Raw genomic sequence first — 16,419 nt, forward strand, 5'->3', positions numbered from 1 at the left:
CTAATCATAATTTAATGTTAAAATTATATATAAACAAACATGAAGATACCTAAAAGTTTCTGACTGTGACAACTGGTACATCTTCTGCAGAGCCGATAAGGTTTTAATGCCCCCTGCCTCCCAGAGATCACCAACCCTGAAGATCCCAATCATATCCCATTTATCAAAGCTCAAGCATTCAGCCATCAAGCCTAGCCATCCAGAATCTCAAAAAGGGGTCATTAAAGTGATTCTGTTATGCCAACCGAGTGCTCTCGTTCCCTCTCGCTAGATTCTAAGTGTAGTTGAGGTCGGTGTGTGGAAGGCATTAGGAGCTCTACTCTGTAAAGCGCCCTAAGATGGCCACCTGGCTCCATATTATGATGGTCTATCCTGTATACAGGCTCAGCCAGGGATTTATGTACCCAATGGTTGATCACTGTGAGCTGGGCTGCCCAGTAGTAACTCCGGAGGGAGGGGAGTGCTATTCCACCATCATAACATCCCCTGGTCAAGGGAGATATGCGACGCACCCCCATCCAACAATAACTGTCTCACTGCGGCTTCTATATGTTGGAAATCGGAGGAGGGCACATCATAGGGTTTGTTATGAAGTACATACAAGAATCTAGGCAATGCCCTCATTTTGAAGAGTGCCGCTCTACCCAGGAGAGATAATGGCAATGAACGCCAGTGCTGAATGTCAATTTTCAGGCAGTCTAGTGGAGGTGCCGGATTTTGGTCGTAGAACCTTGTAGGATCTCTAGTGATATATAAACCTAAGTACCAGAACCCGTTTGTATCCACATGTATGTGGCAATGTCTGGGGAGTCTGAGTGGGTTTCCCACTAGGACGTATATCACTGATTTTTCCAAATTGATTGTATAACCTCAGTACTTACGGATTAGGTCGAATATATGCATTCTGTAAATCGTAGCCTTAGGGTTAGCCACATACATTAGGATATCGTCAGCGTAAAGTGAAATGTTATCCTCCCATTCTGGTGTCCACCGTAGTCCCTGGATCATGGGATCCCCCGGATCCACACTGCCAAAGGCTCCAGTACCAATGCAAACAGCAGGGGGGATAAAGGGTATCCCTGCCTTGATCCCCTCCACAATGTAAAGACCCTGGACACACTTCATTCAACGAGAACTGTCCTAAGGGCTCTGAATACAAACATTTGACCCATTTTAAAAAATTTGGCCCAAGACCCAGTCTTTCAAGTACTGCGTATAGAAATAGCCACTCCACCGTGTCGAATGCAAAGCGGGCGTCTAAGGATACCACCAGTGCTTCTTCCCTGACAGCCGCGGCTCTACCTATTACCCCGTGCAGCCTTCTAAGATTGAGCACTGTGTTTCATCCTGGCATAAAGCCAGACTGATCAGGGTGGACCAGAGATTGCATCACCGGGTTCAGGTGGGTTGCCAACAATTTGGCCAGGATCTTAACTTCTACGTTCAAAAGGGAGATAGGTCTATAGGAAGCGCACTCCCTAGGAGATTTACCCACCTTCTGAATCACCACAATGTTAGCTATTCTTTGGTCTATTGGTAGCCTCCCCTTGTCACAGCTTTCATTAAACATATGTTGTGGTAGGGGTGCTAGTTTAGTTGTAAATTTGTACAACTCGATTGGCAGGCCATTGGGGGCGTTAGCATTGCCTGATCTAAGTTCTCTAATCGCCTGGGCGATCTCGCTTTCTGTTGGGTCTTGTTCCAGGAGGTCCTTATCTTCCGAGTCAAGGAGGGGTAGCTAGAGTGTGGCCAGCAGTTCCTGTGAGTCTGTTATTGAAGTGGAGGAAGTCAGAGTGTAAAGGTGTTCATAATAATCCACATACATGTCAGCTATTTGTCCCCCCCTGACTACGACTCCATCATCTCTCTTAACCTCATGTACCCATCTTGGATCTGCTGCCTTTTTATCAAGCCATGCCAGCAGTTTGCCTGCTCTGTCCCCATCTCATAAGGGTTATGTTGCGTCACCCGATATTTGGCTTTGGCTGTCTCCTCAGCCACCACTCTAAACTCAGCCCTTTTGAGTGCCAGCCGATGTCTCACTTTGTCATCATTGTCAGTGATTTGGAGCGTCTCCAATTCCCTGGGGTCCCGTTCCAGCGTATCTAGCTGTAAGCACTTAAGCTTTTTTCACCCACCATTAATGAGATGCCCTGTCCTCTGATCACTGTCTTATACGCCTCCCTGAGGGTACATGCCGAGTCCACTGTTCCCATATTTTCTGTAATATACTGGTTTGTGGCCTCTTGGATTTTGGATCTAAAGAGGCGGATTTGAAAATACCAGGGACTTATCCCCCCCCTATGCGGCGCAACCAAAGTGGTTAATCTAACTCAAAATAGACACAGACTGGGGAATGGTCTGAGATTCCACGGGCCAGGTGATGGGTGTCCAAAAAATGGGGCACATGGAAGGCCAGGGGGGAGAGGTAACCCATACGTGACAAACTGCTGTGCACCCCCGAGAGATATGACAACATACATTGTTAAGGGGGCAAGAGAGGTATACACGACTCAGGATAGGAAGCGTCCAATGGGGAAAAATAAGAAGCAGTCACTGGGTTGAGAAGGAGTATGATCTCTTAAAAGTACCAAGGAACAGCTATAACTAGCTCTATAAGTAAATCAGGAGACCGGATAGAAGCATCACACACTCAACATATTAAAATACATATGGAGCTGACAAGTAATCAATAAAGCAGAATGGGCAGCAATTGCAGAGCGCACTGCACGAACTCTTCCATGGGCAAATCATAAAAAGTGACACAAAGTTCCAGATAAGTTCTAGAAAAAAGAATTGACACTCTTTCCCTAAAAGTCAAACTGCTCAGTGCTGACCTGTTCAAGGTGGCGGTAGAGCATAGGAGATGGAAATAACAGAGGAACAGCTCCAAACAGAGCTAAAGAAGCTTCCCAATTCATTACAAAACCATGTGGAGGAGGCGGGGAAGATCGCAAAGAAAGTCTCTCATTTCTGGGATTCCTGTTGCAAGTGGAATGACCATCTGGAGAGCTGTTTGTGGAGAAGTGGATCTGGAGGTTGTGAGAAATTGGTTTATTTTTTGGGGGTGTGAATTCGTACTCAAGCAGCAACCACAATTCTTATCAAGGTGAAACACAAGAAACACAAATTACCTGTGCTTAACCCTCTGGTACCTTGGTATAAAAGCAGTCAGGCTTAACTTAGAGGCAATGTGTAAAATATGTATGCATCACATAAACAGCAAAAGAAAAATCCCACACTAATATTAAATAATAAAATAAAATGTGATAAATTATTTGACACCAAAATGACAAACATCTAATCAGTATAACTGGAAATATGCAATCTTAAAGGTTTAGGTAACAAATAGTGCTTAGCAGCACAAAGTGCCAACTGTGGTTATCAGGTTGTGAGGGACCGGGATAAAGTCACAAGTGGAGACCCACCAAGATGGGGCGCGAGCCATATACAGGAACCAGGTTATTCCAGATGAGAAATGTATCTTAAATCATGTTTGCAGAGTGTTGAGCCATACAGTGGCAGTCCTGAGGGGCAATACAAGGTCCTCATCAAGAATACATTGTGCATCGGTGGTTCAGATGAGCTGCGAGGGTTGCGATGAGGGCTTGCATCAAGAATGTATGGCGGTGCATCGGTGCTGATGAGGAGCTGTGAGGTCTGCATCGAGGATGCGTCATGCAGCAGTGGATCTGATTAGCTGTGAGAGTTGCAATGCGTGGCTGCGTCAGTTCCAATGAGGCACTGCGAAGAGCTGCATCAGGTTTGGTGGAAACCACAGCTGGGCTGGCAGAGCACCTTTCGCCCCACTTCCAAGGGTTCAGGACTGGAGGGGCATCAATTGGGGAGTTAAGATTCACAGCAGGCAGAGTCCAGGTGCAGGGGTCAAGATGGTTGGAGCATTTTCTCTCCCTGAGGCTCTGATCAGGAGGCCAGTAAGCTAGCCCCTGGATTCACTCTGGTGATCCTGGGTTCAAGATGCAGGTCTAGTCCTTTTCAATCAGGCAGCAGAGTAGCAGAGTGGGAGGGCAGTCCTTCTTGCAGCAGAGCAGGACACCAGTCCTTCTTCTGAGTCTTCCACAGGTACAGAAGTGCACTATATAGTTTGGTGTGCGAGTCCCTGGTATACCTGGTGCCCAATTTGAAGTGGGAGAAGCTTCTACAGCCCTCCACCTAAGTGGTATCTGGAACTTGCTTCCTCCATGCCCTGGTCCCAGCTTGTCTGGGGGCACAAAAGACTGGTGTGAATCCCCTTTGTGAGCATACTGAGGCAGAGTCTTAGTGATGTGCAAGTGTGGTGGGAGACCGCTACCCCCCCCACTCTGACAACACCTACTCCACCTCCTTTGTCTCACCGTCTGAGAATAATACACACAGACCAACTGCCAGCTACACTCAGTCATGTGACCCAGGGTACAGTTTGCAGGCATTAAATAGTTGGGAAAAGAAAATGCCAAATTTCTAAAAGTGCCATTTTCAGAATTGTGGCTTAAAACCCTACTTTACCGTTAAAAAGGGGTTTAAATTACATTTCTTTGTAAACCAAACTCGAGTTCCCTACTTGCTCCACACTGAAAGTTATCATTTATTAAATGTAATAAGGTAACCCAATGCTATTCTATGGGAGAGGTAGGGCTTGCAGTATTGAAAAAGTAATTAAGGAGTTTATCACAACTAGGACTTGCAAAAGTTGAAGGTACAAGGCCTATCCTAAGGGTGACATATTAATCAAAAAGGAAGGTTTAGGCCTGGCAAGAGGTTTATTTTGCCATGCCAAAACGGAAGTTTAAACTGCACACACAGGCTGCAATGACAGGCGGAGACATGTATATAGAGCTAAATAAGTGGGTGCACAATGAGTGATGCAAGCCCTATAGTATAATTTATTTTACAGACCCTAGTTACATGTAGTACCACTTTACTAGGGACTTACAGGGTGAATGAAAAGTGCGAATTGGCTGGAAGCAAATGTTGCCATGTTTTAGGGAGAGAGCAAGCACTTTAGCACTGGTTAGCAGTGGTAAAATGTGCAGGGTCCTAAGGCCAACAAAAACAAAGTCAGGTCCTTAATGCAGAAGGACTATCACCGAGTTCTCAGTGTGGAGAAGGAACATAGAGCACTCGGCCCTCCACCCCCACCTACCTGCAGTAACACATACGACTATAAAAGCTAGGCTTATAGTCTTGCAAAACAGACGATAACTGGAGTCTGGTTAAACAACCCAAATAATAAGGATTTTTAACAGACTACAAGCAAAAGGTACCAAAACTCAAAAAAACCTTTGAAATAGTGAAACATAGCTACAAGACTTGAACCTGAATTACTTGTAACTATACGCAACCAAGATTTGAGTGGGATTAGGTATGGAACCAGCACAAACCCGAAGAGGGAAACTGAGGATTTAGATGGGCACTAAAAAAGGTATACTAGAAAATTAACGAGATTGATCTGACTAAGATTGCGGTAAAGTCCTCCTAAACTTGTAGTTAGGGATTGCACACTAAAGATGCATCAATATTAGGTTCACCGGATTGCACAACCTGCAACCTACACAGAGATGAGCAAGACAAACAACCACCTTCTCCACCTATGTTGGGACCAAGCAGGGCTTATGTCGGCTTCAAAGAGCCTTGAGAATCCTGGTTACAAATGTTTTATTGGGTAAATGTTTGTGGACAATAAGTCATACATTCATGCATGCAGAAGGGAAGGGGACAAGAATCAATATTGTTTGCAGCCACATACTCCACCACCTTCATAGGAGTCGGGCGGGTAGACTTGGAAGTGATACATGTACATAAAAAGATTTGGGAAGCATTCACAAATGCACCCACCTGAGGAAACTGTACCTGTTGTCAGTTTTGACTTAGTGTTTACTAAGGGTATCCATTGGCACACGCTTGCAGAGAGTCCCTTCTGAATACTGAATACCAATCTAGAAAGCACTGTTATGGGAAAACCTATGACAAACTAGATGGGCAGAGTCAGTCAGAGCTCCTGCCCTACATAATCACTGTCTGCAACGCGGACACACATGCAGTGTGAGGCAGCTTCACATTATTAAATATTGCTGTATGTGCACCCAATGTTTTTTAAATGTGCTAATTTTCCCCTTTTAAATTGCTGCTGTGCTCTGTTTGTTGCCAGTCAGGACTCGCTGACTGCCCTACTCATTGGTTGAGAGGGAGCCTATGGCAAATTAGGTGGACGGAGTCAGTCAGAGCTACTGCCCTATATAACACTGGCAGCAGCGCGGATGCACACAGCAGCCACACCACACATGCTGGAAAGGCAAGCCCATCTGCACCTGTCCTCACCCGTCTGGGCCCAGGGTACAGCCACTATGCCCGTAAGCTCGTCTATACGTCCGGTGACCTGAGAAATCTCTTTTCAGGAAGCTATCAGCCTGACCCTTCTGTATTGTCTAAACTATGTAAACTGAGCATACTTAATCAGAATTACCGATGATCCCATTGTCAAAGCTGATTCCAATTACTAACACCTCTGTTGATAACAAGTCTACCCTTGTGCCTACTATTAAATCCACTCCTCTGCCGAGCAATCAGAACACTGATCACATTTTGATCAAATTAGATTTCCCCACCTCCTCCTGCTATTTGTCCTCATGTATAGACCTCCGGGCCATATGCAGCAATTCCCCCCAACTTTTGGCAGATTCATTAGCTTCCTTGACTATTGGTTATGTGAAAATCCTTTTCCTCTGAGAGTTACACTATTGGGCGAATTGGGCTGTTGGCAGCCAAACATCCATAGATATTACTTACACGTTAACTTGTCTTAACTTGGATCAACATGTGTTTGAACCCACACATATTAAAGGCCATACTTTAGACCATGTTTGGTCTACCAATTTAACTATTTCCTTGCATATGGTCAGACTATCATCCTATTCAGTTAATGGACCAACTCTAGCCAGCAAGATCCACGCCCCTCTTCGGAAAACTAAAACAATAAGATGCCATGAAGCATCTAAATGGTTCTCAGATGAGTTAAAGTCTGCAAAACTTGTACTCTGGCAAGTGGGATTTAAATGGCGAAATTCCTATCTGCCTGAAAATAGGGAAGTATTTCCCCAATGCTTAAAAGGGTATACAAAATGTATTATGAAGGGAAAATCCACCTTTTTTTCAAATAGAATTTTAAACTCTGAAAACAAAACTAATGTAATCTTTGAGACTGTTAGAGAACTATCCAATCTATACAGAGTAACTCTACAGGTAGCCCCTTCTCAAATGCAATGTAATGTCTTAAATATTTTTTGTTGACAAAATAAAGGTGATAAAAGACAGTATAACCCCGGTCATTAACCACTGCAACTTCATTAGAAGACAGAAACACCATGGTACTATCGGATTTCCTGGACATTAGTAAAGATCGCCTCATTGATTTGATGGCCAAAGTTAAATCAGGCTCTCCAAATTATATTTTTTACCCACGGATTCAAAAACTTCTTTTCAAGATGGCTATCTCTCTTCTCAATCAATCTCTTAGTCAAGGTAAGGTCCCACATTCCTGTAAGGAGGCTATGGTACTCCCTCTTCTAAAAAAGCCTGGGGAGGACCATACTATCCTAAAAAATACAGGCCTGTCTCATTAATCCCTTAATTGCAGGCTCATGTCGCTCAGCATCTATGTTCCTTTTTGGAAGAGTCTTATTTCCTCGACCCACATCAGGCTGACTTTTGTCCAGCTCACTCACCGGAAACTGTCATTCTTGTTGTTATGGACACCATGAGGAAAGAAGCTGACAGAGGCATCACACAGGCACTGGCCCTATTAGATTTATAAGCAGCCTTTAACGTGGTTGATCATACTATTCTGATAAACCTTGTCAGGACCACAGGTCTGCAAGGTACTGCCCTTGACTGTATGGAATCCTTTCTTAGGGACCGCTCTAAATCAGTCCATCTTTTTCTCCTCTGCTCACCTAAGGTCCATTTGAATTGTGGAGTGCCTCAGGGATTTTCTTTATCCCCTCATTTTATCAATCTTTATATTCATCCACTGATATATTCTCTCCAGCAGTGGACGATGAAAATATACAATTAAACTGATGATATGCAGTTGATTTTCACCATTGACGATACCACAGAATCCAAGGAGTTTTTCCAAGACACTATGTTCTATATTCAGGACTGGATGAACAGCCATCTGTTGAAGTTAAACTCCGACAAAATGGAGATTGTTGTCACTAAGAATAAACTCCATCAAAGAAATCCCTCTTTCTGGTATTCTAAGATGGGGTCCCACCTATGCCCAAGAAAGTGGTGAAAAGCCTTGGGATCCTCATTGATGAGGCTATCTCTATGAAATTCCAGATAGGAGAGGTGACTTCCTCATGCTTTCTCCAGCTTTGGCAAATAAGGAGTACAAGGAGATACTTCACTTTACAAGCTATCATCCAAATGTTCATTGCCTTAGTGATGTCCCAGATAGACTATGCAAGGACTCACTATTGGGCTAAACTATAAGCTGCAAATAGCACAAAACCAGGCAGCCCGGCTGATCTTTCATCAACCAGGACATTGCCACACTAAGCCCTTGATGGAAAGGTTAGATTGGATCCCTGCAGCCTAGAGAACTATTTTCAAAACATCCTGTATTGGTTTCAAATCTCTTCACGACAAAAGTCCGGCGTTCATGTCCTCTATAACTGAGTGCTACAACCCTAATCATGACCTTAGATCCGCTCACCTGAACTTATTAACTGTTCCAAGAAGCAGAAGGAAGAGGCTGGGTGGGGCAAGGTTTTCAGCAAATGTTCCCCATTTTTGGAACACTCTTCCCCCCCTGATATGAGATCTAGAGCCAAGTATGTGGGGTTCAGGAAACACTTAAAAACTTGTTTGTTTTGACAATCTTACCGCTGATGTTTATTGCTAGTACTGGCCTCCATTAACTTAGTGCCAAGAGACATTTTTGTGGACCTGCGTTCAATAAGTATCTTATCACATAACATAACTGTTAATGTATTAATCTATCAGATTTCATATTCTTTAGTTAGATAGTAAAGTAACATTAGATCCACAAAATCAAAGAAAGGGGGACTAGATATTTCAGGGAAGGAAATCATTGAGATAATTGTCCTGGACCTTACCTTTGGACACTATACCAAGTTTTTGTTTCAGTATTTTGCCCGAGAAGATACAGCAGTGAATAAAGCAGTGGTTATAAAGCAGCAGGTTGCATGCAGTGAACAATATTGCTAAATATTTCAAACCATGCTTGATGGATGCTCGGTTTGGAGTAGTACTAGTCACCTGAGGAATGGAGGGTAGGCTATAGAACACAGACAGACCCACAAAAGAGGGATGGGAGGTCATATTTAAATATTATCCTAGAACATGAGAGGGCTTATCAGTTACACCAAGAGACATAGATTAATAATGTACCTTAAACAGTGAGGGATCATCATTGTGCTGCTACAGGAAGCACAGACAGGGGGACATACTTACTCTGCTACTTACTAACATATATCCAAGAAATGACAACGTAGGTGGCTCCAGGGGGACCATTTAAGCACCAATACACTAAGATGGATCTGGAAGGGAGACAAGACCCAAACTATGGAGTACTAGATGAGGAGGGAGAACATGTGTGTCCCTAATCCATGGCCTAGAGGCACAATTTCCTTATTTTATTAGGGCACCATAGCATCCTCTCTACACCACTGATGAAAATGTAAAAAAGTGGGATCACATTGCCCCCAAATCTTCTTGCCACCCACATTGGTTTACAGGAGATATAAACTTGGGCTGCACCCTCAACTGGCTCCTCTAATTTTTCAGGACAGTTTACCTGCGCATTAATTATGTTTCGAGAAAGAGTCTCTTGTGCAGAGTAATGATGGGGCAGCAAGGTTGTCATACTATTGGGCAAGAGGTAAAATTGTAGAACTTCAAGCAACACTTCACATCTCTAATAAGGTAAATTACATATCCTCACCTACAAATGTAAGCTTGTAGCTGATCAAGTACCTTTAAAATTCTTTTCCATGAAGGATTTAGTTGAATGGGTTATTGGAGTCTGTGGACTTGAAGAGATAGAATCATCATGGAGAGTCATTTAGGTGAGAGAGAAGACACACGTTCCTTAGAAACACTCTTACCTTTTTCCTTCTTGATCGAAGAGAGAGCATTCTTCTTGATTTCATGGAGGTTGTCAATTATAAAACCGGCAGAGTCCTTGGCCCCTGGCTGCATCAATGTGCAGCGCAATAACGGTTAGCATGGCATGATCAAGGATAAATACAGACATTTACTATCGTTAAGTGAGGGAATTGCCAGTGATCCTCAGTCTCACAACTTGAATAAATGGCAATGGCATTTTTTGATGGTCAGTGGAAACTAAGGCCACTAGACACCCGGCTAGTCTTCCCTCATTTGTATGTTTTACTACTAGAGTAAAAAAGACCTTGTATCCTAAAATTCTCAACATTTTTAGGTGATCCAGGAAGGAATCTTAAATCAAACTTGATTAGAATATTTGTTCTCAAGAGAAGAGCTTTGACTAGAATGCTTTTTGCAGTGATTACGTTTACTATCCTGTGCCAATATTTACAATTAGAAATCCTACTTTATGATCCATTTTAACATGTAACCTCAAAAAACTTGGATCAAGTAAGGGTGAATAGACTGAATGAGTGTCATTAGTCCCGACAGAAACGAGAAGAACGGTGACACAGACCCTCGTCAGCAGCAGACTGGACTACGGCAACGCACTCTACGCAGGAATCCCATCCAAACACCTACGACGACTACAATGCATCCAAAACGCCTCCGCCCGACTGATCGTCCACATCCCCCGCCACAACCACATCACCCCCCACCTGAGAGAGCTACACTGGCTCCCCGTCGACAAGAGGATCACCTTCAAGCTCCTCACCCACGCACACAAAGCACTCCACAAAGCCGGACCTGCCTACCTGACAAGCAGACTCAGCTTCCCCACCCTCACCCGCCAGCTCTGCTCCGCCAGCCTCGCCCTCGCTGCTGTCCCCCGCATCCAGCGGACAACCTCCGGCAGCAGATCCTTCTCCTACCTCGCTGCCAAGACCTGGAACACCCTCCCTACCCACATATGGCAGACCCAAGACCTACTCACCTTCAGAAGGCTTCTCAAGACCTGGCTCTTCGAGCAGTAGCAGCACCCCCCTCTCCTCAGCGCCTTGGGACCCTCATGGGTAAGTAGCACGCTTTACAAGTACTCTGATTGATTGATTGATTAGTAGCCAGCTGGGAACAAAACCTTTCTTTTCAGAATGCACCAGCAAGAATCTATTAGAAACTCCCATTAGCATATTGAACCACCCAAGACTGATGAATCTCAAGAAACTACTTTTTCTGTGGTTCATGCCTCCCTGCTGATCAAGTGATAACAAAATACAATTAGTATTTTTAGAGAAGAGGACCACAGCACAAATATAACTTTTCCACTTTTGTGGAAAATTGATAGATTAACACAAACGTGCTGACAAGTTCTGTTCATTTCACCCATAGATCTATGGGCATCATGTAGTCTCTTCTCTGGATTCAAACCGAACAGCTGCAAAGGTTAGGGTATGATATAAAAAATAAGTGCGAGGCATTATCAATTGGCATGCTCAGAGCAGTGACTAATGCCTCAGTATTTCTATGATGCGTATTGGTCAATGCTTGATCACTGTGGGAGGCAACGAGAAATCAAACGATCCAGTAGTATTTCTCATGGTAAGTAATATAGGGTTATAGGGCCTGATTCGCAGAACTAACTTAAGACAAAATCCTAAACTTACTACCATTTTGGTATTCACAGAAGGCACTTACTCATTTTGGTATTCACAGAAGGCACTTACTCACTGATGAGTAAGTGCCTTCTGTGAATACCAAAATGAGCAAGTGCCTTCTGTGAATACCAAAATGGTAGTAAGTTTAGGATTTTGTCTTAAGTTAGTTCTGTGAATCGGTCCCATAGAGTATGAAGCCACTGAGACCTCACCCATACTGAGGGGTGAGACAACTGTCATTGTTGCCGCTGCACTTGAAGATAGAGCTCTGCACTTCTAGTTAGACTGGTTTACACCTGAAGCAATGGCTAGCTATGTCATGTACATTGTTATGAAAAGAAGCATTGACTAGCTCCTAGAAGTTGTTATTAAAAGGGAGTTTTCTTCCCACTCTCCTAGATCTTTTGCACAATGTATTAAGTCTAACAAGATGAAATGATGGGTATAGGCCACCCCACTTTGGAAAGAACACCTGATTGAGAAATTCTGACTGAAAGAAGTGTATGGAAATGATTTATGTTTGGTATAGTTTAACAAGCAATCAATCAACAAAGAACTGTAGACCAACCTAGGAACCTCATCAATTTAACCATAGTCACAGATCCAAGACAATGTATACACAGCTTCACCTGCACTTTGTAGCTTCCATGGTGAAAGGCTAATGATATGGAGCTGGAAATAAAACTTTAGTGCTGTTCTCACTATCCACGACTTTCGTAGCGAGAAGATATTAAGAGCTCCTGAAACAAATCAAATGATAGGCGTATCATGTTTGTGAACAAGACGCGGACATATGAACACCGACCACACATGAACTAGTAACGGCTTGTACATATGACCAACAATGACAGAATTATCTACATCTGGTAGGGTGACATACAGTAGGATGGATGACAGTTTATTACTCGTAACGGTGGGCTTGATAGTTTGTTACGTGCTGTGCACGTGCCACTTACTATTTTAAGGACCATTGGAATTATGCAGCAATCGAGCACCAAATGATGCAACAGTGTTGATTAAATTATGCAGCAGCAAAAGGCAAATAATGTGGAATACAGCAGCACAATCTAAAACTGAATTATTTTTATTCTGTTGTCATATTAACATACATTAGTATTGTCTGAGTAAAGGTTAGACCTCTTTAGTGTCAGTTTAACAAATGAATACAGCAAAGGGTCTGAGATTGTGTGGCACCACACCTTGCACATGGTTAGTAAATTTTGATCAGTTTGAGCTAGAAACACATTTTTGGACTGAAATCCGTAAATTGTGCTGCAGATGGTATTTTCTGTAGCAACTGCTGTAGATCCATAATTCTACAGAAACACCCTGCAGTAGTTATGAGTATAAAACCAGAAGCGTAGGAAGGGGGGTGCAGTGGGTGCGTGCAGCCCCAGGTGTCATCACTGAGGGGGGTGACAAGATGGCAGAAATATGTGTTTTAAACACATATTTTTGCCATTTTGTTAAGCCTGGGTGACAAGATATTTTCTGCACCGGGCACCACTTGACCTTGCTATGCCACTGTATAAAACATAGGGGTGCATCATAAACAGAAGCGTGAAACACAGATATATATACATGGGGCAGTAGCAGTGAAGGCAGTCTGATGTGAGACATGAAGGGTAAATCCAATGCAGCGATGGATTGATGTCATGTGCCCTAGCCAGTTAGAGGGAAAAGACAGCGTATCCATTGCCTAGGTAACCGAGGAACATTAGTGACTCATTCCTTCCATTTCATCACCAGTGTTTCTGCACTGTACTTTTACAACACATGCAGCTGCAGTTCGTAACATTACTGAGTTGTTTCAATACATCAAACACACATGTACCTTAAAAATCATATATATTCACACGCGCATGATGCCTCTTTCTACCAGATTGGGTTGGCCCCGCCCACACTGGCCACCACACGCAGTGTATCTGCTCCCACTGACCCAGATGATAGATACCTTAAACCAGCACGTCTTGAACATTTTAGAACCATGATCCAATTTTTTATAACATCAAACTTTCAGGACCTATCTAGCTTTAATGAGGCGGGGAGATTTTTGTAATGTCATGACATTAAACGATACAATCTTCACCACACCCTTCGATACAGGACTGTTGCCAAGAAACTGAGTCTGGAACTGGAACACTTTTCAAAGTGAGTTGTTTAGGAAAAATCGTGGTGTTTATACAAGTGAATTTAGCACATTTGAGAAACACCCTTCTTGTAGTATAGCTTGGAATAAGGCCTCATATCCACAAACTGAGCCCGGTGGTACAATTTGGAATCAAAATATACATATATATTTTGCAGTTTTATATAGCACGAACAAGGCCCAATGGCATTAGAGCACTTTACATGAGCACCAGATTATATTACATAAGGTCAGAATCATTTTATTATAAGCACAATAGATTGTTTGATTTGCTGAGAGTCAATGGATTTTGAGTCAACACCAGGGCTCAAAGCTGGTTCTGCAGAACCAAAGTCGGGAGCTCTAGCCATTTGGCCACATCCATGTTTATCACTTTATGAGTGAAAGTCATGCACAAGTAGTATGATTGTGTAGGATCATGTATAGTGATCACTTTCTATGTTGAAATTGTTTTTGTAAGTAAAATATAGCAGCAATAAATACTGGAAGGTTAACCCAGAGTCTTTTTTTTTTGGTCCTCATTACACCATGGTTATTGCAATCTGAGCCGGTTTGGGAAAAAGAAACCCTCTTGATCCTTCTGTGGTCCAGGCAGTTACATACAGCACCCTCCACGGGACACCCAACTGTCCTTCTTAAAAGGACAAAGGGGGGAAGTGGCATAGCCTCCTTACCACCCCAATCCATGGCTTGAAGTAATCATTAGACTAGTTTTCCGAATTAGTTATCGATGGTTAGCTTTCAATCCAGCCAATTCAGAAAGGGCTCCCACACCTCAGCCAAGATACTTTTATCCCTTTTAATGTCAAATCTACATGTCCATTTACCCACGTTCAGCCAGGTTATTACATTGGGCGGTTGAGGGTCTAACCAATGTTTACAGATTTCCCTTCTAGCCAGAAGGATTAAGTAGAACAGTAAACCCCGCTGTTTAAATCTTAGGGCCTGTTGGGATACATGGTCCACACCTAAGAGTACCAAAGTTTCTGTTAAGGATATATTTTCTCCTAGCATGTCCCTTATTTTGCTTTCCACAGAACTCCAGTAATCCTTTAGCACTGGACATGTACAAAATACATGTAGGTCATTTGCCTTGAGATAGTTGCACCTTTTACATCTTGGGTGTTGCACAAATTTTGATAATCTATGTGGTGTCCAATATGGCCTATGAATGAAAAAAACATGGTGTTGTTTAAGATTAGCTGCAGTAACAATGGCATATAGGAGTTTAACTGAGTCAGTCCACAGAGCATTCATACTACCCTCCTGCAGCACGCCTGTCCAAACCTCAGATGGATCTTGTATTTTCTCCTCCTCTGCTTCCAAAAAGTGTCTGTACCATATTGCTACCTCTTTAGCTTTCTGGGAAAGGTCCTTAAAGTCTCAAAATCCCAGTTGCCACCATCTTCATTTCCTACCATTGTTGCCTATGAAGTGAGCTGTAGGTATTTGAACCTTGAGAGCCTGCTGCCCATCTTAATGTTCAAAACTTCCCATGGGACCAAAGCTCAGGGCATCCTTCAGGCATTCCGGTGACCCAGGGGAATTCCATATTGGGGCAAACTTTGAGAAATAGCCGATCTTAAGGATTCGTCTCACTGCCAGCCAAAGACTTAAAGCTGCTTTCAGCACTTTTAATCTTACTTTAAAAAAAAATCTGGGCTCCAAATTTAAGGAGAAATGCTCCACCGGCTTCTTTGGTCATCTCATTCAAGATTAAGCCCCACGTAGTTCCCACAGGTTCTCCCACCAGCATACAGAAGTTTTTCCATTGAAAGGCCATACAATAAAGCCTAATTTCTGGTAATGCCAGTCCCCCTTTTTTTAGACATCTTCTGAGTTTTTTCTAAGACAGCCGTATCCTCTGGGATCCCAAATAAATCTGGAAATCTTCCCTTGGATTTTCGTAATTTCCTCTTTTGGGAAGCTAACCGCCTGATTCATCAAGCTAAATTGCACTCGCAAAGGGCAAGATTCTCAGAATCTTGCCTTTTGCGAGTGCAATTTTTGCATTTGGGATTCATCATCCCAAATGCAAAATTCGCTATTTAAGAATTCGCACATTTGCGAAGAATTGAATTTAAGGAATCTCTATTTGAGATTCCTTAAATGCAATTCATGAAGCATTTTAAAATTGCGAAAATGCAATTTTGGGCCGCTATTTACCGAGAGGTCAGACCTCTCGGTAAATAGCAAAAACTTAGAAAAATGCTTTTAAAAGCATTTTTCTAAGTTGCATGTTGCACACACACATGTCCTTTGGACATGTGTGTGCGCAACACCTGTTTCAATTTGCATTTAAGGGGTGCTACAGGGTGTCCTTTGGACACCCCTGGCACCCTTTAAATCGCTATCTTATTTGCGAGTAGCAAATTGCTAATCGCAAATAAGGAATACTCCCCATTCATTCCTATAGGCCTTTTGGCCCATAGGAATGGATGGGGAGTTATTCCTTATTTGCGATTAGCAATTTGCTACTCGCAA

The sequence above is a fragment of the Lissotriton helveticus genome, chromosome 4_1, assembly GCF_964261635.1.
Source record: "Lissotriton helveticus chromosome 4_1, aLisHel1.1, whole genome shotgun sequence".
Taxonomy (NCBI): Eukaryota; Metazoa; Chordata; class Amphibia; order Caudata; family Salamandridae; genus Lissotriton; species Lissotriton helveticus.